The sequence below is a fragment of the Dipodomys spectabilis genome, unplaced genomic scaffold (genome assembly GCF_019054845.1).
Source record: "Dipodomys spectabilis isolate Male_0828 unplaced genomic scaffold, ASM1905484v1 ptg000224l, whole genome shotgun sequence".
Taxonomy (NCBI): domain Eukaryota; kingdom Metazoa; phylum Chordata; class Mammalia; order Rodentia; family Heteromyidae; genus Dipodomys; species Dipodomys spectabilis.
The window spans coordinates 1096481-1117952 of NW_024870901.1; the positions used below are offsets into that span (position 1 = coordinate 1096481).

A 21472-nucleotide genomic window follows, 5' to 3' on the forward strand; every position below is an offset into this window, starting at 1 on the left:
GAATTACATTCCCAAAATATGTAGCAACCTGCTCAAAAGTTTGCTCTTATCACTAGTACTTTGTGCTTGCTGGCTGATCTATTTCTCCATCATATGTTTCCTATTATTAAGCATATTAATAATTCAGCTGTCAGTACATTGCAAGAGACTCCTGAAATCACATCTATTGCTGTGTAATATTTAGAAGAGAGGAAAAAGTTTAAACTAATCTCCAATTGCTCCCTTTGGCCTTCAATATACTAATTAATTATCAAAACAATCGCGTTAGATGTTAGTTTATTTTCCCTATTTAATTAGAGATTAAGCAAGTGTTTTTCGCAGTAAAAAGTGATGACAATGGTATCAGAGCTCTGATATGAGCACCTCCTCCCTAATAAGTAATGCTCTATGGACTATAAATATGGAAGCCATACTAAAATTCTCTCTCTCACTCTCTCTGTCTACACACACACACACACACACACACACACACACACACACACACACATGCAAACACACACAGCTGCCCCCCAGAAACATCACAGATCAGTTCCATTCTTTTGTAATTATAGTTGATTGGTGTTTGCTCCATTGATTTTTCTTTGCTTCAGGATCTTGCCTGGACCTGTATGTTTCCCTGAGATCAAGTCCCTTCTTTTTAGTATACTGTGTGTCTTTGTATGCTTCAGGCCAATTAACAGTAACCTGAATACAATATCTACAATCTTGACATTCAAGTCAAACTCCATGAATTCATACTAATCCAAAATACTCAAATGTATTGGATCTAAAGACCAAAAAAACATCCACCTTGTTATTTTAGTAGGAATTGACATCATGAAATAGAAGAATATTGATCAGGAACTGAGGTAAGAGAACGGGAATATGTGGGAAAATGCAGAATATTGTATGTGAGTTAGAAATACAGAATCACTTTCTATAAGCCCATTTATCGAAAACTTGCCATCTTATATTGAAAGCTCAATTTATATATACAGTTTTCCAGTTACTTTGCTTACCTATTATTTCTGATCATAAATCCTTTTATGAATTTTTATAGTATCTTTGAATATATCACATGGTTTGCAGGTACTTATCATCTTAAGGAAAGACAGTCTACTTCTACATCTTACATTCTGTGTCAAACCCTTATTTTTATTTCCCTGTTTGCTGAAAAAATGTATTCCTGGAAACAGGATATTGACAGCAAATCTGGGTGTAATTTTCATTTTGTAAACTTCAAATATAATATAAACTTTGTATTGAGTAGTCATTTTTTAATAATAGTGATATTCATGAACACAATGTTTTGGTGCCTTTAAGTCAATTGAGAATTGATGTGGGAGTCCTTGTGTCTTATTGTCTTAACCATTATATTATTTATATATATAAATATGTGCATGGCACTTTTATATTTTTATATGTAAAATAGTCTCCAGGGGTTTATGTTAAAGTGATAATGGGGGGGGGGTGGCTTCCAATTCCAAACCTTGTATTTCATTAAAAGTACTAGACACATGATGTTTACTGGAGCAATATAAAAGATGAGAACATATTTCTAAAGAGAATGCATTTATTGATTAAAACATACAATAAATAAAATAGCTTTCGTGCTTGAGACTGCATAAATTACATATGAATGTAGCTCAAGATGAGGCTCAGAGATAAATTCGTATTAATATTACTGAGATTTATAACACAATATAAGAAATGTAGGTATTTTAAGGAATTGGTCATTCAAAGATATGTAATGGATGAAGAATGGAATTGAAAATAGCAGAGGAAAACAATTCAACATGCAGGTATTATGATTTTATAATATTAATATGAAAGAAATGGAGCTTTTGCCTTTCTGAAGAAGAATGATTAGCCAGTAATTTCAATATAAGGTATCAATTGTAATGAGTCTAAAGTCTTTTCCTCCAAGATATTCGCGAGTACTATACTCGTCCTCTGTAGAGTAAGAAGTGATTATTTTCATTAGCTTTGCTTAATATTAATTTAATTGTAGCAAATAGGTTAAAATGTCTTCTTTATTTCTCTCAATGTAATAACAAATATTTCTGTCTCTTTGTGTCTCTTCATAGAAGCCTGAAATAACTACTTCAAAATAACACAAGCACAAAAACAAAAATAACCTGATATGAGGAAAAACAATGGCAGAATAACAACAGAAAATTTCCCTAGCTCTCTCTAATGAAACAGAGATTTAGAGTCCTGGCCAGTACTCCATTTCTAGAGGGTCACACCAAGACAACTATAATTATAGATATACAGATGTAATTATAGATATAATTATAGACATAAAATTCATAAGAACATTTTATACTATCTTCACTGGAAAACAGAAATCTATGAAAACGTGCCCAGGCAGGCAGGTGACTGCTGTGACTGTATTGGCCAACATATTCAAAAGACATCTGCAGTGTAGAATTAAAAGGGCCACATGGAAAAAAGTAGAAACAGAAGTGTACATCAGAGAAAGCCACATCCATACACAGAGACAATTCAACATACCATTGGACAGTCCGAACTGTCACTGGAACCATAAGTATTAATGTCACAACATCTCACCATAATTGATTTATATTGCTACACTTAATTTTATAGACATAAACCTAATTCCAGAAAAACAAATCAAAACAGAAGACCAAACCAACACCTGGCAAATCAACCAAGAACATAGAGAGTCAATTATTAACATCATAGTTTCCTCAAGAGAAAACCTCCAAATGGACACAACCAATCAGAAAAAAATACAAGAAAAATTATGTCAAGGTACTTCAATTCACACAGTAAATAACCAGGCATTAGAATAGCAAATCAAGGACTTAGAAGATATATCAAAATACATTACAAATGCTGCTGAAAGTGTGATTAATGAAAAGATAGAAAACCTATACAAGGAAATTTGTGAACAAGATGAGACCAAACAAAGATTAGCAAAATAATTCGTGGAGATAAGAAACAAAGATAAATAAATTCTGAGAAGTAAAGGGAGTCCAAAATAAAAATGGATGCCTAGTTAAAAGATATCAGAGAAGGCACAGCTAAGAAAACAACCTTTGCAACCCCCTCACCCAAAGAAAAAATGTACAGAAATTCCATACAAGACCTAAAACAAATCTTTAATAAAGAGATAGAAGCCCTAAAAAAGGACCAATTTGAAGACAGGGAAATCGAAAACAAAATAGAAAGTCTCCACAGCAAATAAATGACATAGAAGATAATCTCAAGGGCAAAGACAGAATAAGTTTAACAGGAAAGAGGAAATTATCATTTAGAACAAATACAAGAAATAAGAAATGATATTGCCAGAAGTACAAGAATCATATAGAAATCAAATTTCGAGTAGATAGGTATCAAGAAGGAGAAGAGCAGGAAACTAAATGGATGGGAAACATGTTACAGAAATATAGCAGAGAACATGCCAAATATCCAAAGAGATAGGCTCATTCAGAAAAGAGAAAACTTTAGAACACCAAACAGAGAATTCTAGAACTGAACAATCAACCACTACATCATAATCCATTAGAGGATCATTAAGGATCAAGGAAAGGATTCTTAAGGCTGCTACAGAGAAAAGACTGATTATTTATAAAGAATATACAGTCAGATTAAATACAGATTTTTTAGCTGATATGGCAAAAAGGAGAGCCTGGCATGATATATGACAAACATTAAAGGTAAACAACTACCAATCATTAATACGGTCCCAAGCCAAACTCCTTTACATTTAAAGGAAATGTAAAAATATTTCATTACAAAGCAACTTAAAACAATGTATCTCCACCAAATCAGCAGGATAGAAGTTAATCAAATATATCCTACATAGAGAATATAAAGAAGAACAGGAACTGATTATGTAAAATGCTCCCTATCAGAGAACAAAGTAAATATATTAAGAGTAGATGAGGCACAGCTCCTAACAGCAGATGTATAACATAGCAGGACTTATCAGGCAATTCTCAGTCTTAACTCTCTACATCAATGGACTTAAATTTCCAAATAGAAGACATAGATTAAATAGTAGTATCAAAAAGCAAGTCGCATCCATCTAGCATCTACAAGAGAAATATTTTGACAAAAACAAACACATACTCAAACTGAAAGGCTGGAAGGAAAATTTTCAAGCAAATGGACACCATAAACAGGCTGCAGTAGAATTACTAACATAAGATAAAATAGAATTAAATAAAAATTAGTACAAAGAGACATTAGATATTGATAAAGACAACGCTTAATTAGGAGGATATAACAAGTCTAAATATCAATGCCCTGAATCCTGGAGCATTGCACATCATCAACCAAATACTACTTAACCTAAAAACACATCTCAACACATCATTGTCATCCATGAATGACCTATCCAGGAAAAACTCAACCAAGAAACAGCAGACCTAAATAACTACATTGACCACCTAGCCCTAACAGACATCTACAGAATATACATTCATCGTCAGAATATACATTCTTCACAGCAGTTCATGGAAGATTCTCCACAATAGAACATATCCTATGTCATTCAGAAATTCTGTCCAAATTGAAAGAAAAATTAATTGAATTCCCATATCTTGTCAGACTGAAACATAATAAACAGAATTAAACAGCTAAAGCAAAAAAAATTGTCAAACCCATGAAGACTGAATAACACGTTGCTGAATGACCAGTGGGACACTGAGAGGATTAGAAAACAACTGAAAGTTTCTGGAATTTAACAAAAATGAACACACAAAATACTAGCTTCTCTGGGACACAGGAAATGCAGTACTTAGAGGAAAACTTATAGCTCTGAGTACCTACATCACGCATTTGGGGAAATCTCAAATAAATATTTTAATTATGTACCTCAAACTCCTTGAAAACAGGAGCAAGCCCTAACCCAAAGCAGGAGACGGAAACAAATTTTTAAAAATCAGAAATAAATAAATAAAGACAAAATAAACATAGAAAGAATAAAAAAAACAGAGTTGGTTTTTTAAATAAATTAACAGACTTGACACAACCATACCAAATCTGACTAAGAAGAGAACTTATATAAATAAGTAAATAAAAAAGCCAGCAGATTGGGAGACCTTTACTTGCTCTGCAACACACTATGGCCTCATATCTCAAATATATTTAGAGCCCCAAAAGTTAACTCCCCCTCCAAATAAAAACAAATCCTCAAAGAAATAACAACTCTCTTAATAAGTGGGATAAAGATTTAAAGAGAGATTCTCTGAAGAAGAAATATGCATGGCCAATAGACGCATGAAGAAATATGCAACACTTCTGGCCATAAAAGAAGTGCGAATCAAAGCAACATTGAGCTTCCACTTCACCCCAGTTACAGTGACCATTATGAAGAAAACTAAAAATAACAGATGCTGGGCTAGTGGGGATGTGGGTAAAAAGGAACATTACTACAGTATTGGTGGAAATGTAAACTTGTTCAAATACCCTGTAAAGAAGTATGGAGGTTCCTCAATAGAGCTCCCCTATGAGCCCGCAATGAGGGATCAAGAAAATGTCATATACATTCACAACAAAACTCTATGCTTCCATCAGAATGAATGGCATTGCCCCATTTGTAAGGAAATGCAATCACTTCGAAAATATAATAAGTCAAACAAGCAAGACCCAAAGAATCATAGGCCACCGAATTTCACTCCTTTGGAAACACTAGAATATGTCTACAATATTCACAATAGCTCAAAAGCAATATGCATATCACATATAAAATGATGCTTATTGAAATGAGCTCCAAAAAATGGGTACAAGATGATTGTATAGTGAGCTGTTTTTGGTTATTTCTATTTAGTTTTTACCCTTTGGATTATTCCTTGTACTCACTGTTTTTTTATTTCTGTACCCTTTGTCTTAAACATGTTTATCTGATTTGGGGAAGGGGAGAGAAATCACAGAAATGGTGGGACAAAGATTAGCCAAAGCAATAGTGATGTACACTAGACACTATGTTAGAAATGAACTTTACAACTTTGGGGGAGTGGGATGTGAGGGTTGGGGGAAGCAGGAAAAAATAGGGAAGGGTTAACACAAAAAAATGTACTCATTACTTATGTAACTGTAACGACCCCTCTGTATATCACTTTCATAATAAAAAAATAAGAGGACTCACTCAAATAGAGAAAATTAGAGACAAAAATGAGACAGCACAACAGATATAAGCAAAATTGAGAATGTTATAAGAGAGTACTTGGAAAACCTTATGCCAATAATCTGGAGAATCCTGGAGAAATTGATGCTTTCCTATACTGAATCTGAGGCAAGAAGTTACACATAAGAAGTAATGAAAATTAAATATCAATAAACCACTTTTCATTCCAGAAAAAGTTAGGACTCAATGAATTTACAATGAAATTAAGGCCTATAAAAAACTTACAATACGCAGGTCTAACTCTTCAATGGAATGGAAAGGGAAATGGAATTATCAAACACATTCTATGAAGATAGAATTAGACACTTCCCCAAATCACATAGGGACTCACCAAAGAAAGAAAACTCTTTGATAAGCATGAATACAGAACTTCTTAATAAAATTCTCACCAGCCAATTTCAGTAACTAACAAAAAAGCCATATGGTATGATCAAATAAGATTTATCCTAGGATACAATTTGATTCAATATTCTTGTCAATAACCATAGCACAAACTATCAGCAGAAGCAGGGGTGAGAAACACATGATCATCTATATGGATACAGAAATAGCTTTTAAAAACCTCCAATACCCCTTTAGGATTAAAAAAGTCTGAGAAGCTAGGAATGCATGGAACACTCCTCAATATAATACAGTGTATGGTTATGATAGAGATAATTAGCATTTACCTAACGGTGGAAGCATTAAGACATTAAAATCATGAATGAGACAAGGATGTCCACTCTTTACTACTCTTCAAAATGGTAGCGGACTTTCTAGCAAGAGCAATTGGAAAGAGAAAAAAAAGGGGGATACAAATAGGGAAGAAGTAAAACTATCCCTTTTTACAGATGAAATGATCCTGTATTTAAAAGTCCTTATAGCTTCCTCCTTCAAGTTAGTAAAGGTGATGCTCACCTTCAGCTATGTAGCACGGTATAAAACCCACAAGAAATCAGTAGTTTTTCTGTGTTACCAACAATGGGAAGAAGCAACCTGAAATCCAAAATACAACCTCATATGTATTAGCCTCAAAATCAAATCTAATCTAAACAAAACAAAACAACAACTAAACTAGGAATTAATTAATTTAACTAAAAATGTGAAGGAACTCTACTGTGAAAACATCAAAATCTAAAAAGGGAAATTAAAGGCGATTCAAGGATATGGAAAATCTTTCAATGTTCCTGGTTGGAAGAATTAAGGTGGCAAAAACTGCAATACTGCCCCAAACAATTGACCATGCAATACTCATCAAAATCTTAACAATATTTTTCAATGCAGTAAAGAAAGCAATCCAAATTCAATATGGAATTACAAAAGTACACATGAAACAGAAGACATAGAAATGAACTCATGGGCCTATAATCATCACACACACACACACACACACACACACAACACACACACACACAGACACACACACACACACACACACACACACACAACACACACACACACAGACACACACACACACACACAAACACACTGGAATTCTATTCACCCATCAGAAAGGATGACTTTTCACCAGTATTAAGGAAAATGAAAGGCTTGGGAAAATTATACTAAGAGAAAAGAGAAAGGAATGCACACTCTGAGCAATATAGATTTCATGGATTCATTCATGATAGCTAGAAGGTGCTCACAAATCTACAACTAAACAAGACATATTCTACCTCATCCCAATTAGAATGGCCATTATCAAGAAAACTAGCAATAGAAAATGCTGGCATGGATATAACCAGTTGGGAACTCTATTACACTGTTGGTGGGAAACTAAACTTGTTCAACCACTGTGGAATGCAGTACGGAGTTTCTTGAAAATACTAAACATAGATCTCCATTTAGACCCAGTAATTACCCTCATTGGCAGTAATCCAATAAATAACAAACAAGCTCACATGAAAGCTACCAGTATAACCATGTTCAGGGTCCAGGCCCAGAGTTACCACTGCTGGTATTTTTTTTCCGCAAATATGAACCTTTTGTCATAGGATACCAAATCATTCTATTTGCAGTAGCTAGAATAGGACTTAAATGTAGTGCTTGATAAAATGGCTTCTTTGTTGAATGTTAGGAAAAGATGTAGTCAGTCAAAGAAAAGAGAGATTTTTGTTGTTGGTTGACGGGCTTGAAGTATGGGCTTGGACACTGTCCCTCTCTTCAAGTCAAGGTGAGTGCTCCACCTCTTGAGCCACAGTGCCACTTCTGTTTTTCTGGTGGTTAAATGGAGATAAGGGTCTCAGGAACTTTCCTGCCCAGGTTGGCTTTGAACCGCCGTCCTCAGATCTTAGCTTCCTGAGTAGATAGGATTACAGCTGTGAGCCACTGGCACCAGGCTAAAAATGGGGGACTTTTAGAAAAGAAAATCCACCTCATCACCTGTTTCTAAACCTCAGATATCATTATTAGAACACTTCACCCTCTATTCATTTCATCAGACATTTGTAAATTTTCTCTTTTCCTTCATGTGGGAATACTGTGGTCAGTATTAACTCAGCTGTGGGACTGGATCAATTGTATGGTAATTGCTAGCACCTAAATCAAGAACTTTTAGATCAAAACGAAGCCCTCATTTGCAATAATTATTTCCTCTTTTTATTACAAATCTGTGCTTGATTACTTCCTAATGCGATGCTGGACTTCCTAACAGAGTGATGGCATTTTCTTTCTCTTCAGCCTTCTTACACATGTGATCAAATATTTAAGAATTCACATATTTCCATTGCTAATTCATTAAGCTGACCTCTAAGAAAATGTGCATTTCTGGAATTTGGTTTACTGTCTTGTTCTTATATGTGCAGGCTTACTGTGATTTATTTCTTCTGTGAGGAATTTTATTTTCCAATCTTTGTGTGACCAATTTTAGTCTCTCTGATCAGTCTTCGTGACCCTCTCTCTGGGGTCTCATTTCAGTCGGCCTCATAAAAAATATATTGGTTATCAGCTAAATAACTCTCAGCTTCTCTTTTTTTGCCTGACTTCAAGTAGGCTGTGATAGCAGCCCTGACTGGCTGTACTAACTGGAATTTTTTGTTTCTTTGATTGTTTGATTTGTGTGTGTGTGTGTGTGTGTGTGTGTGTGTGTGTGTGTGTTTTGTTTTAGAGGTCTAGGATTACTATTCAAGGTATTAGCTTCTCTGGGCCCCAGTGATTCCCTGGCCTAGCGTCAACTGGTTTTTCCCTGAAAGATTCAAAAATAGGTGACTAAATTCCTGTTAAATTGTCTCAAAATGAGGCAACCTGCCACCTTACAAAGCCATGAACAACTCTGTAGTAATCCACTTACAGAAATGGTCTATCAAGATGGCTTTTCAAAGTTGACTTTGAAAAATGTTCATTTTCAAGTAACTACCATAAAGCAGATCACATCTCTGGGAGCAGACTTTTGAAAGGGATGTTGCCCATCCTTCTTTCTCTTATGATAGATCAAACCATAATATTCTGCACTTGTGGCCAGCCTGGAGCACATTTTCCCAAGAATATTCTGTAGTGTAAAAGAGGACCAGCTATCAAAATAAAGGTGAAAATACTGTTCTACTTCAGACTGATTTATCTTGCTTATATATGTTGTTATTTCAATTACTTCTAACACATGGATAAATTATATTAGTATTAGACAACTGGCAAAGGATTAATGGCAAAGAATTACTTTCATATATCCAATATAATACACAACCCAGTTATGAAAAATTAAATCTAACTGTAGAAACAATATCAGGAACATAAAATAAGCCTCAATATGCATAATCTGGCCCACATACACCATCATCTACTCAGAAATTCAGTCTCTCTATAAATATTTATTTGGTACAAAATAATAAAAAATTAATTAATGAATATAAATTTTAAGTATCATCTGAAGTACTCCTCATGCATATAATTCTATACACTTGTATAGATGTCACCTAGACAGGAATTTAACATTCATGTAGAAATCAAATTTCCACAACTTAAACTAGATGAGAGGGTTCATTCCCTCGTGTATTGTGTGGTGTGAATTTTACCACAGCGCTGAATCATTCCACCTAAAACTGAGTCACGTGCAATAATTTATAATTTGATGTTAAGATGAGTGTTAAGTGTAGAATAAACTTTGAATTATTACATTAATTCACAGAAATAAAACAATAATGATAAATTATTTGTTTAAATTCTAATGTTTCTCAATTTTACAATACATGAAATATATCATTAAATATTGTCTTATTGCTGTAGCTAGGCATTCTAATACTAGATTGAAGAGAAGTGGAGAGAGTGGACATCCTTGTCTTGTTCATGAGTTAAGAGGGAATGGCTTTAGTTTTTCACCAGTAAGTATAATGCTGGCTGTAGGTTTGTCATATACAGCCTTTATTGTATTGAGGAATGTTCCATGGATTCCTAACTTTTCCAAAACCTTCATCATAAAGGGGTGTTGGATCTTGTGGAATGCTTTTTCTGCATCTATTGAGATAACCATGTGGTTCTTATTCTTGCTCCTGTTGATGTGATGAATAATATTAATTGATTTGTGTATATTAAAACAGCTTTGCATCCCTGAAATGAATCCTGTTTGATCATGGTGTGTGATTTTTTAGATGAATTGTTGAAGTCGATTGGCCAAAATTTTGTTGAGAAGTTTTGCATCAATGTTAATAAAAGAAATAGGTCTATAGTTCTCTTTCTTTGATGAGTCCCTGCCTGGTTTGGGATGAGGGTTATTATGGCTTCATAGAATGTGTTCGGTAGTAAACTTTCTCTTTCAATTTCGTTGAAGAGTTGGTGTAGTATTGCTCTGAGCTCTGCTTTTAATGGTCTTGTAGAATTCTGCTGTAAACCATCTGGACCTGGACTTTTCTTATATGGGAGGTCTCTTATTGCTGTTTCTATTTCAATGCTTGATATGGGCCTGTTAAGATGGTTTAACTCATCTTGGTTTAGTTTTGGCATGTCAATATTTGCTAGGAAAAGGTCCATTTCTGTCAAGTTCTCAAACCTATTAGCACAAAATTTTGAGAAGTATTCTCTTATAATGTTCTGAATCTTGGTTGTTTCCATGGTGATGTTTCCATTCTCATCTCTGAGTTTATTTATTTGGATGTGTTCTCTTCTTTTTCTGATAAGATTTGCTAAGGGTCTGTCAATTTTGTTAATTTTTTCGAAGAACCAACTCTTTGTTTTGTTGATTCTTTCTATAGTTTTTTGGATACTAATTCATTTAATTCTGATATAATTTTAATTATTTCTTTCCGTATGGAATCAACCCAGATGCCCCTCAGTAGATGAATGGATCAAGAAAATGTGGTATATATATACAATGGAATTCTATGCCTCAATCAGAAAGAATGACATTGCCCCATTTGTTAGGAAATGGAAAGGCTTGGAAAAAATTATATTAAGTGAAGTAAGCCAAGCCCAAAGAAACATAGACCCCATGGTTTCCCATATTTGCAATATCTAGTATATGTATGAGTCAAGCAGAAAAGGTCAGATAATGTGATGTTAGAAAAATGAACACTTAGATATATATTTAAAGGTATTTTTCTTTCATGCATTTGTTTCTAATGCATTTATAAGATTATTTCTTTGTTGTTTGTATGTCCCTCCCCCACAATACAACCCCTGCTTTCACTATATTTGATGTCGGTATAATTTGTGGAGGAGATGGGGAAAAATAAGTCGTTTAAGGATACAGGTGGACCCATTGCAACAATGAGAAGTACAAGTTGTCATGTCGAAAACGAACTTAAAACTTTGGTGTCACAGGGATGGGGGGGAGGGTTTTGGGGGGCGGGAGGAGGCTGGGAAGGGATGTGAAGGGTAAACAAAGAGGAGGCTGCAATGCTTGATAAGAATTGTACTCATTATCTTGCCCATGTAATTGTAACCCCTCTGTACAGTATGTTCACAAAAAATAAAAGAGTAAAATAAAAAATAAAACAAAAAATATATTAAAAAATCAAATAAGCAGTGACAAAAGAATCACTGAGACTGACTATAGAAATTGTACAAAGTTACAAACTAAGCTATGCAAACGGGGAAATATAAAATAGATCTCCCCTCACAAAAAAATATATATCATTAAAATAAATTTCACTTTCTTCTTTGCTATAGCTGCTAAAATTAAGATTATGTATTAAACATTCAATATTAAGAAATCAAAAATAAATAACATTATAAAAATGATATATTATTTAACTGTGATTTGTATTATAGTGCTAACAAATTGTGATGTAAACAACATTTATTTGAATTATGGGTAATATTTTTTTAAACTTACCAGCTTGTTATTTGTTACCTAATTGTGTCATTTGTTATTCTTGGTCCAAGTCATCCATTCAACTTGCTCAGTTTTCTATTTTATCTCTATTTGTTTGCTGATTGTGCATTTGTTTTCCCTTTTTAATGACTGGCATGAGGCTAAAAATCTGTGTGCTAGTTTATTACTTCTTATGTAAAAGTAAAATTTCTGGACTCCACAGCTGTTTTACTGCACTATACTACAGTATTTCCCCCCTCTCCTATCTCCTGTATTGCTGGTCTCATATATCTTATTTTTTATTTAAATTCTATTTTTAAGATAAAGTACAGAGTGGTTATACTTACACAAGTAAGGTAAGGAATTCATTTCTTTTCTAACTTGTTACCCCTTCTCCAATTTTTTTTCCCTCTTCCCTCTCAACACCCTCCCCCCAAGATTATTTCCAACATATTGTCTTGTGAGTATCACAGTTGCATAGGTTACTCTTTTGGCCTTTGTCTCACCATTTTGTTTTTTCTCTTTCCATTCCCAAGTTCAGATCAACATATTTACAATACCCAGGGCATCAGATTAAAATACAGTGTCTTCAGGCAATAAACCATAGGTGGGGAAAACACAAAAGGATAAAAACAAATCACGTAGTATATTAAGAACAACAAAACGTTAAATCAACAAATGTTCATTTAACTTTGAATCACCTTATAGAGTCATATGTACATAGCTATTGAGCTATTCTGCTCAACTATTAATATTATCCTTGATGTACACAATAATGTTCCCCTATTACCTAGTAATCCCACTTCTGGACATTTACCCTAGTGACCACAAACAAGGCCACACTAAAGCTACCAGCCCAATTATGTTTTATCACAGTAGTATTTATCCTAGTTAAGATATGGAATCAACCAAGATGCCCCTGAGTAGATGAATAGATCAAGAAAGTGAAACACACACACACACACACACACACACACACACACACACACACACACACAACAGAGAGATATATGTACATGCAATACTATGCTTTCATCAGAAAGAAAGGTACCATCTCATTTTTAAGGAAATGGAAGATCTTGGAAAAATATCATATTAAGTGAAGTAAACTAGACAAAGAAACAAAGGTCCCATGGTTTCCTTTATTTGCAATAATTAGTTTACACCAAGGATAATAGCATGTATTTTAATTTGACATTTTGTTCTATATTGAGCATGCAACATTATTGGTATCTTGTTTGTTATTATTTCTGCAAACAGGCAGGTATATTTAAAGAATTATGTTCATCTTATCCATTACCGAAGGAAGCAAAACACAAAGAGCAACCCCTACTCGGAAGAACAACTCCTACTTACTTAGCTTCATTCCTTTTTTTTATTGTGAAAATAATGTACAGAGGGGTTACAATTAAATGGGCAAGATAATGAGTACATTTCTTATCAAGCATTGTAGCCTCCTCCTTTGTTTCCCCTTCCCATCCCTTCCCATCGTCCCCCCGCCCCCCACCCAATCTTCCCTTCTTCCCCCCCCACCAAAATGATAAAGTTCATTTTCGACATAACGACTTGTACATTTCATTGTTGAAATGGGTCCACCTGTATCCCTATTTAAACGATTTGTTTTTCCCATTCCCCTCCACAAATGATACTGACATCAAATAGAGTGAAAGCAGGGGTTGTACTGTGGGGGAGGGACATACAATGCAACAAATAAATAGTCTTATAAATGTGTTAGAAACAATCGCATGAAAGAAAAAAAATTGAATACATATCTTAGGGTTCATTTCCCTAACATCACCTTATCTGACCTTTTCTGCTTGACTTAGACATATACTAGATATTGCAAATAAGGGAAACCATATAAGGCCAGTGTTGTCTCCTGTATCCTCATGTTGTACATTACAACTCTATACCAGTTCTTCCTGTATATCTACTATCTTCTACATTGTGACCTTAATGCCCCAGCAATTCCACGTTGCTTTACTTTTTAAAAATTTCTCTCTTAATGTTTGATGTTGGTTTGTGTGTGTGTGTGTGTGTGTGTGTGTGTGTGTGTGTCTGTGTCTGTGTGTGTGTGTGTGTGTGTGTGTGTGTGTGTGTGTGTGTGTGTGTGTGTTTATAAGGATCAGAAGACAATATTTTTCTTCATTTAGAATACATCTTTCAGGTCATTGTAAGTTGTGGCTAATGGGAGAAGTCTCTTGCTATTTTAAGGATGAAACAGAAAAAGATATTTGTGCATGTACCACAGTTGATTTATTAGTCTGTAGTTGAACACTGAACTTCGATTTATATCTTGGCTGTTGTTGTGAATGATGAGTACAATGAACTGCAGATATATTTGAGTTACTCATAGAGAAATAATCACATGATTGGTGGGGCAGATGATATTTCAACTTTGGAGTTCTTTAGAAAGCTGCATATTACTTTCTACAAGGAGAATACTAACCTGCATTTTGTTGAAGAGTGCAGAAAATTTCCTTTTCTCCACACTCTCAGCATTATTACCTTTGTTAAAAGGTAATAAAGGGCAGGTTTTTTATTATCTTCAGTATTCCAGACTGGCCTTAGACTTAAATCCAACCTCCTAAATGCTTGGAATTAAAAGCCTTTACCACCACACCTGATTCCTTTAATTTTTTTGATAAAAGTTATAATAATTACGAAGTAGTATCATAGTAATTTTGAATTACATTTCTCTAATTACTTCTGCTCAAAAAGAATTAAATCAGCATAGAAGTGGTATTAAAGAACTTTGTAAACCCACTGGAAATTTTCAGGGCTTTAAGGAGAACATGTCTATTCAGAACTTTTCTCCACTTTTAATCAAGTTTCTTGTTAATCTCATCTTTAATCTTTCTATACAAAAATCAATAATTAACTCAAGGTCTTAGAAAGGAACAATATTAAGCAACTCTTAACATTTTCAATTTTAAATAACATGATATTGCTTAATCATTTTCTGTTTATGCTTGAGACTATATAACTCACTTTAGTCAAACCTTTTACAAGGCTGTATGCATTTTATTCATTTCACATTGATTGTTCTTTCCAAAGACTGAGTGTCTAATTTCCTTGTTTTCTTTCAGTCTCAAGTAGTTCAGATTTCAAATGAAGAATAAATGGACAGAAGCAAACAAAAAATAATATAGTTCCCCTCATCTGATGATGCCTTTACAAGAATGAGGAAAGAGTTCATCCAATACCTATGATAGGACATCAAAAAGAGAATCCATTTTTCTAGGTCTTTCTTAACTTTGCAATGTAACTTAAATGATGTAAAACACAATATAATGCTCAGATACTTTTATGTTTTATCAGTTTTGCACATTTTCATATGGACTTCACCTCAATCTACAACATTCCTTCATTATTTTGTCCTGATATTTTTACACTATCAAGACATAAGATAACAAGTTTGATTTACAGCATGAGAAATAATCCACCTGGCTTCCTTGGAAGAAGAGCATGGTCAATAGATAACATTACTTCTGTTTGCTCACTATATGCAATGGTTTCTGTAATACTTATCACATTCTTTTCAGTATTTAAAAAAAATTGCTGGCTAAACTCAAAACTCATTCATGGAAGTTTATGTTAAGTATTTCACAAGTTTTATTTTCCTTAATTTTTTAGATAACATTTTCTAGCATGTTATTACCATTTTAGTGTTGAGAAAAATTGTAATTAAAGGCAGTAAGTGCATGGCCCAAATACACACTGTGAGGAAGGAAATGAGTCAAAGTTTCCAAAAGTCTTTCAGCAATACACAAAAGGTAGGTAAAATCTCTCCATTCTCTTACACTCTCTATTCAATGTTCATATTGTCCAAGAAATAATACCATAGCAATTATTGCCCATGGTGATTGTTTTCTGTTACATTTTTTCTTCAACACAGACTGTGTTGGTGACATTGGGTTATCATGCACAGAGCTGAGCTTATAAGAGAGACAAATATATTCTGTCCCATTTTTCCAGGTTCCGTTTAAAATGTACTAAACTTTTAAATATCATCACTTACTTTCTTAAGAATCCAAAAAGCGAAAAAAATACACAAATAATTACTCCAAAATGCTTTAAAAGTAGGAGATGATAAAACAGGCCCCCGTGAAGTAAACTTTCTTCTACTTTTAAAATTATTCTGAAAGCCTTGTGCTGTTTGGTCACACCTGTAATCTTAACTACTCAGCATATTTACTCAGGAGCCAGAGACCTGTGGATAACAGTGGAAGCCAATCAGGGCAAAATAAATTCATGAGATTATTTTTCAAAAATTTCAATCAGTTAACAAAGGGCCAGCAATGGAAATGTAGCTCATATACTAGCTCACCTATCTAGAGAGGAAAGGCCTAGCAAGACTTTGAAGCCCTTTTTTCAAACTGTGAGCACAACAACATACATGCAAGTGCATGAGAACACGTGCATGTGCACATATACACATTTATTCAAAATAACTTCATATCAGTGTTTTGCATTGATTTCTTTTTTTTAATTTAATTTTTTTTTAAATTTAATTTTATTTTATTTGTGAACATACTGTACAGAGGGGTTACAATTACATGGGCAGGATAATGCGTACATTTCTTACCAAGCATTGCAGCCTCCTCCTTTGGTTTACCCTTCACATCCCTTCCCAGCCTCCCCCCTCCCCCCCAATCCCAATCCTTCTCCTTCCCCCCCATTCCCGACGTTGTAAAGCTCTTGGACATGACAACTTGTACTTCTCTTTGTTGCAACAGCCATATTATATGAGTAAAATAAAGGAAATAAACTCTTTCATCTCAGAACATTTTCATATTTTTTATTTTAAAAATACTGTACAGAGAGGTCACATTTACGTGAGCAAGTAATGAGTACATTTCCTAACAAGCATTGTTACCTCCTCCTTTATTTTCCCTCTACCGTCCCTTCCCTCCCACCTCTACAAGTACACTCCCCTCCCCCCTTCCCCTGCCTAAATTGTAAAGTTCAGTTTTCAACATAGTGTCTTGTGCATCTCATTGTTACAATGGGTCAACCTGAATCCCTATTTAAGCATTTTGGTTTTTCCTTCCCCTCCCCAAATTACAGGAGTGTATATGCAAGAGGTGGGCACACCAAATTCAAATACAGTGAAAACAGGGGTTATAGCATGGGGGAGGAACATATAAAGAAACAAAAAAATCACATAGCCTGTTATAAGTACGTTAGAAAAATAGCAAGAAAGAAAAAACAAAACAATTGTGTTCCTATTTGGGGGGTACATTTCCCTTAACAACATCTTATCTGGTCATACGTGCATAGATTTGACCTTTTCTGCTTATCCCAGACATATATTAGTTATTAAAAATTAGGGAAACCCTGGGACCTATGTTTCTTTGGACTTGGCTTACCTCACTTAATAATTTTTTTAAGTCTTTCCATTTTCTAACAAATTGGGCGATGCCATTCTTTCTTATGGAGGCATAGAATTTCATTGGTATAAATAGCACATTTTCTTGATCTATTTATCTGATGAGGGGCATCGGGGTTGGTCCTATATCTTAGCTATCTTAAACAATGCTGCAATAAATATAATTGTGCTGGTAGTTTTAGTACCGTCTTGTTTGTGATATTTTGGGTAAATGCCCCAAAGTGGGATTGCTGTGTCATAGGGGAGTTCTATGTGGAGTCTTTTGAGGAACCTCCATACTACTTTCGAAAGTGGTTGAACAAGTTTATACTCCCACCAAGAGTGCAGTACAGTTCCCTTGTGGCCACATCCCCTCCAGCATCTGTTGTTGTAAAAGTATGGAATGGTACAGGAATTTGCCTGTCATCCTTGCGCAGGGGCCATTCAAATCTTCTCTGTATCGTTCCAATGTTAGAGTACGTGATGCTGAATGGAGCATAGAACATGTTTTATATATAAAGTGTAATTGATTTTCTTAAACTAGACAATTCAACAAAAAGTAAGTTTAAAAAAATTTTCATGAAATTTTAGAGCCATGTACTTCTTACATAAGCACACATTTAAGAATAAAGTCAAGATTGACATGTCAAAAACAAAATAATTCCAGATATTTGTTGTTCAAGAGATGTGTAGGAGGAGGAATTCAATTATTCTATACAAGGCACCTGTCTAATGAACACTGCAGCAAGTGTTGAGTTTTGTTAAAAGTTTTAATGGTTTAAATATATTTGATTTTGTGAATTTGCTTATATATGCTAAAACTAGGACTGTTTGACAAGTAATAAAACTTTTCGATAAAGTATTTAAGATTTATGGTAACAGACATATGCTACTATGTATGTATATTTCAGAGTTTCTAGAAACATTACTAATGAGAGGTTGCCAAGTCTTTGTGTAAAGGAGCAGAATAAAGAGTTAAGACTTTGTTAACTTCAGTTTCTGTTAAAACTATAGGGCTTCCTTATTTTATTTTATGTTTTTTTTAATTTTTTGGGGGTCCGGTTGTGGGGACTGAACTATGGGTCTGGGCGCTCTCCCTCAGCTCTTCAGCTCAAGGCTAGCACTCTACCACTTGAGCCACAGTGCCACTTCCGGCTTTTTTCTTTTTGCTTATGTGGTGCTGAGGAATCGAACCCAGGGCCTCATGCATGCAAGGCAAGCGCTCTACCACTGACCTACCTTCCCAGCCCCTGGCTTCCTTATTTTATACGATAGCGAGGAACAAATGATGATATAAGTCATATACAAATGATTAGATGTGCCAGAAATAGTAATCTTAGTGGGTAACTTTAAAGATTACTCATAACCTAAAAACCTCTTGTTGAATATCATAATCTTAGCCCATTTTCAATGTACAGGAATATGAGAAAATAGTAAAATCTAATAGGTAGTACCCTTCAAATACTGAAAAAACTGATAATTATTTTAGTTTTTATTTTAATCATTAATATTTTCTTATTGGTTTTCCTTTATGTAGCATTGTTTCCTTGTAATATAATACAACTTTTTAAAAGTCGTCATTAGGAGGTACTTTGAGAAGGTTACTGGGATGGCCAAACCATTTTTTATAGGGCATGTGAATTTACAAAGAGGAAAATTAAGAACAAAATATTTATTAAAAATGATTAAGTAGAGTCTGAATCAGGAGTGTTGATAAATATCCACACCTAAAATCTTAACCCTAGGCTGAAGCAGTGGTATTACAGAGTTGAGGCCACAAAAGTGAGAGACTGTGTTTTGTTTTGTTTTATATTTTGATTTTTCTGGTCATGGGGCTTGAACTCTGGGCTCTAGGTGCTCTCCCTCAGCTCCAGGCTAGCGGTACCACGTGAGCCACAACACACTTCCATCTTTTTCTGCTTATGTCATGCTGAGGAATCAAACCCAGGGCCTCATGCATTCAAGGCAGGCACTCTACAAATGAGCCACCTTCCCAGCACCTGAGAGACTGTGTTTTAAAAAATCACCTAAACAATATTTGCTTTCTTATTTGGGTTATATAATGAAATATATTAATATCTTTTTATGTCTTTTTGAATTGTCATACTTCTAAATTTATACTAACTTCAGCCACTTTATCCTTCTCAAAGTGATGAAATATTTCTGAGAGTTTGCTTTTGTGAAGATTATTTTTGCATTTATAATTTCTTCTGAATCATTTTTATTTTTATCAAAATAACTTTATATTTCATATTGATGGGTTATCATACATCAAATACCTCCAAATGTACATGTAGAGTCTAAAGATAGCAGTATGAATATTCTCATACAGTTCTTGTATATCTGTTATGTACTTTCAGTATTGTGATATTTCTCTTTCTCTTTCACTCTTTTATTTCCTCTCTTTTTCTTTCATGCTCCATGTCTGGTACTTAGAATTTCTGCTGGTCTACTATGATCCTTCAGAATCCACTGGTATTGTGGAAACATGATAGCGACCATCAGTTACCCTTGCATTCTTTAAGAGTTATAACAGTGACGTGATGTTATTCTTTCCTATTCTAAATGGCAAAACAACAGATCTAGGAATTCCTTGTCACTTTTACTACTATTACAAATTTTATCTCATAGGAATCATCGAGACGATAGGATACTTTTATCCTCTGACCTAAAAGTTCTTTTTCTTTTACAAACAAACTTTTTCTTTTATTATCAGTGAATACATATAATGAAAACAATGCTAACCTTTTCATATTTGGATTCTAATTTGTTTAATTCTGATGTAATTTTAATGATTTCTTTCCATTTACTGTATTGGCGTTTATCTTGCTCCTCTTTTTCAAGGTGGTTCAGATGTCTCATTACATTGTTGGTTGCAGATCTCTCCAATTTGTTGATGTAGGAACTCAGAGCTATAAACTTGCCTCTGAGTACTGCCTTTGCTGTGTCCCAGAGGAGCTTGTAATCTGTGTGTTCATTTTTGTTGAATATCATGAACATTTTAATTTCTTTCTCAAATCTTCCATGACCCACTGGTGATTCAACAATTTGTTGTTCAGCCTCCATGTATTACAGGAAGTTCTTTGGTGGATTTTGGTGTGGAGTTCTAATTTTATTCCCTGTGTTCTAAAAGAATGCAAGGTATTACTTCAATATTTCTGAATTTAGACAAGTTTGATTTGTTACCTAAAATATGGTCTATTTTGGAAAATGTTCCATGTGCTGCTGAGAAAAACAAGTATTCTGATGCTGCTGGTTGAAATACTCAGTAGATGTCTTTTAAAACTAGCTGATCTATGCAGTTGTTTAGAAGTGCAGTTTCTCTATTGAGTTTTTGAAGAGTTGATCTATCTAGTGGTGATAGTAGTGTGTTAAATCCCCCAACACTTAATGTCTTTGTATCTATGTTATCTTTGAGACAAAGTAGTGTTTCTTGCATAAATTTGGGTTCTCCGTTGTTTAGCGAATAGATATTCAGAATTGTAATATCCTCCTGAAGGAGAGATTCCTTAATTAGTGCATCATAAACTTTTTTTATCTCTTGTGACTAATTTTAATTTGAAGTCAATTTTTTCAGATATTAGGATTGTAACTCCCGCCTGTTTATGGGGGCCATTTGCTTGGTAGATTTTCTGTTTGTTTTTTTTGTTTTGTTTTATTATGAAAATATACAGAGAGTTTACAATTACATGGTCAAGATAGTGAGTAAATTTCTTATCAAGCATTGTTGCCTCATCCTTTG

The 21472-nt window shown here is 34.2% G+C and overlaps 1 non-coding gene across 1 annotated transcript; it reads right to left on the minus strand.

Annotated features, from left to right (window-relative positions):
- Positions 1-18122: 18122 nt before the first annotated feature.
- Positions 18123-18229, minus strand: LOC122123172. The gene has a single exon (XR_006150335.1). It is a non-coding gene; the product is annotated as a U6 spliceosomal RNA (small nuclear RNA).
- Positions 18230-21472: the final 3243 nt, after the last annotated feature.